Source organism: Anolis sagrei, chromosome Y (genome assembly GCF_037176765.1).
Source record: "Anolis sagrei isolate rAnoSag1 chromosome Y, rAnoSag1.mat, whole genome shotgun sequence".
Classification (NCBI taxonomy): Eukaryota; Metazoa; Chordata; class Lepidosauria; order Squamata; family Dactyloidae; genus Anolis; species Anolis sagrei.
The window spans coordinates 42840249-42843505 of record NC_090035.1 but is presented as its reverse complement, the minus strand read 5'-3'; the positions used below and the strand labels follow the sequence as shown (position 1 = coordinate 42843505).

Here is a 3257-nt window from a genome sequence, read left to right as displayed (position 1 = left end):
GGGGGGTTAGGGGATCAACCCCCTACCTGAAATTTTTCAGATTAAAAAAAAAAACTAGTTTACTCATAAATTTTAACTGGTTAACCAAATTCCCATGCGAAGTCTATGACATGCAAAAAATTAAGAGTCCATCCAGAACCGCAAACACTATCTCAAGCAAATATTGACAATTTATTCACACTGTCATTACTTGCAGCAATAGCCAATGTAGTGAAGCAATCAAGTTGGGGGGGGGGTGTTGAATGCTCTCATTAAGGAGGCCAGACTTGGTGGAGGTGGTTGACAGGGGCGCAGCTGCAGGCTACTTGAAGGCTGCTCTGCCCCCTGCTGTGCTCTTTGCTTCAGTGTGACCCTTACCCTCCCCCCCACCGAAATTTTCAAAGCACCCCCCAAAATTTTCAATCCTCCCCCCCAATTTTCAATCCTCCCCGAATTTTTTTTCTGGCTACGGCCCTGGGCAGAATGTTGGATAAGCAAAAAATTTGGATAATAAGGAGGGATTAAGGAAAAGCCTATGATATGTCAAATTATGTTATGATTTTACAGATTAAGCACCAAAACATCATTGTTGTTCATTCATTCAGTCGTCTCCGACTCTTCGTGACCTCATGGACCAGCCCACGCCAGAGCTCCCTGTCGGCCATCACCACCCCCAGCTCCTTCAAGGTCAGTCCAATCACTTCAAGGATGCCATTCATCCATCTTGCCCTTGGTCGGCCCCTCTTCCCTTTGCCTCCCACTTTCCCCAGCATAATTGTCTTCTCTAGGCTTTCTCTAGGCTCATGATGTGGCCAAAGTACTTCAACTTTGTCTCTAGTATTCTTCTCTCCAGTGAGCAGTCGGGCTTTATTTCCTGGAGGATGGACTGGTTGGATCTTCTCGCAGTCCAAGGAACTCTCAGAACTTTCCTCCAACACCACAGCTCAAAAGCATCTATCTTCCTTCGCTCGGCCTTCCCTAAGGTCCAGCTCTCACATCCGTAGGTGACTACAGGGAATACCATGGCTTTGACTAGGCGGATCTTTGTTGCCAGTGTGATGTCTCTACTCTTTACTATTTTATCGAGACTGGACATTGCTCTCCTCCCAAGAAGTAAGCGTCTTCTGATTTCCTGGCCACAGTCTGCATCTGCAGTAATTTTTGAACCTAGAAATACAAAGTCTGTCACGGCCTCCACATTTTCTCCCTCTATTTTCCAGTTGTCAATCATTCTTGTTGCCATAATCCAAATGAACAAAAAAGCAGTTCAATACATGGTAACGTTATGTAGTAATTAGTGTATTTACATATTTGGCACCAAAACATCCCAATGGATTCAGGCGGGAGGCAGACTGTGTTGGATAATACAGAACGCTGGATGAGCAAAGGCTGGATAAGCAGGACTCTGCTATACCACTTTGACAGCTGAAAATGAGGACTAGCTGAGGAGCCTTCTAACCAAGGTCAACTTGGACGCGGAACACATCATGCAATGTGTGGGGCTTGACGAATACAAGGCTGGGGTAAAAATTGCTGGAAGAAACATTAATAACCTTAGATATGCCGATGATACCACTTTGATAGCCGAAAGCGAGGAGGAGCTGAGGAGCCTTCTAATCAAGGTGAATGAAGAAAGGGCAAACGCTGGGTTGCAGCTAAACATTTAAAAAAACCAAGATTATGGCCAACCAGACTGATTGATAACTGGCAAACAGAGGGACAAAAGGTGGAGGCAGTGCCAGGCTTTGTATTTCTAGGTGCAAAGATTACTGCAGACGCCGACTACAACCAAGAAATCAGAAGACACTTATTTCTTGGGGGGAAAGCAATGACCAATCTCGATAAAATAGTGAAGAGTAGAGACATCACACTGGCAATGGAGATCCGCCTAGTCAAAGCCATGGTATTTCCCATAGTCATCTACGGATTTGAGAGCTGGACCTTAGGGAAGGCTGTGAGAAGGAAGATAGAAGCTTTTCAACTGCAGCGTTGGAGGAAAGTTCTGAGAGTGCCTTGGACAGTCCATACTTCAGGAAATAAAGCCTGGCTGCTCATTGGAGGAAAGGATATTAGAAGCAAAGATTAAGTACTTTGGCCACATAATGAGAAGACAGGAAAGGTTAGAGAAGGAAAAAATATTATGTTGTGTCCAGGTTGGTTCATCAGGTGCTCTGCTATGGCTGATTTCTCTGAGCACCTGATGAACCAACCTGGATACAAATTATTTGAGAACACAGAAATGCTGGACCACTCTCACAACCACCATGTCAGACTACACAGAGAAGCCATTGAAATCCACAAGCATGTGGACAATTTCAACGGAAAGGAAGAAACCATGAAAATGAACAAAATCTGGCTACCAGTATTAAAAAACTCAAAAATTACAACAGCAAAACAACAGAGAGTAAACAATCGGGCACATCAAATCACTATCAACAAAAGATTCCCCCCAGGCACTTCCAAGCCATTAAATGCTAATTAAGGTGGTCAGTTGAAACATTCACGCCTAGCTCCAGCAGACAAAAGTCCTTTGTCCCACCCTGGTCATTCCACAGATATATAAACCCATTGTCCTAATTTCAACAGACCTCACTACCTCTGAGGTTGCTTGCCATAGATGCAGGCGAAACGTCAGGGGAAAATTCCTCTAGAACATGGCCATATAGCCCGGAAAAACCTACAACAACCCAGAAAATACTATGTTTTCTGACGGTCTTTGGTGACCCCCCTGATGCCCCCTCCAGGGGTCCCGACCCCCAAATTGAGAAACAGTGATCTAACCCAATCCATGAAACTACAACTACCACTTTCTGCCTTTGACTTCTATTCAGCGGAGCCCGAACAAGCGATTACCAGCTACCCCGTTTCCCAAAATTATGCTTCCGAAATCTCTTGATACCGATTCCGTACGAAGAAAAACTTGGCCACAGCCCTCCTCTCCACGTCCCACTCACGGCAGAAGCCCTTTTTAAACGCGAGCTACTACAGACGGGCAACCACCATTGCATGTGATAAGTGCTTTTGTATTATTGCAACGCATACCCTTTCGCCTGACTCCCCGGGGCTAGGGCAGAGGGAGAATTACAAACGCTTTTCTCGAAAACTACACCAAATACCGCATGGCATGCTGGGGCGAGAGAAGGGCGCTAGACTGGCCCTGACGTCACGCGCACAAGAAAGGTTTCAGAGCGGGCGCTGCGAAAGGAGCGAGATCAGGGAGGGGAAGTACGCATGCGTGAAAGAAGTGCCCTCATTGGCTAGCCCTGCGTGCGCGCGTT

The 3257-nt window shown here is 46.0% G+C and overlaps 1 non-coding gene across 1 annotated transcript; it reads right to left on the bottom strand.

Moving 5' to 3' along the window:
- Window positions 1–2808: 2808 nt before the first annotated feature.
- LOC137095750 (U11 spliceosomal RNA) lies at window positions 2809–2949 on the bottom strand. Its single transcript, XR_010908903.1, has one exon. It is a non-coding gene; the product is annotated as a U11 spliceosomal RNA (small nuclear RNA).
- Window positions 2950–3257: the final 308 nt, after the last annotated feature.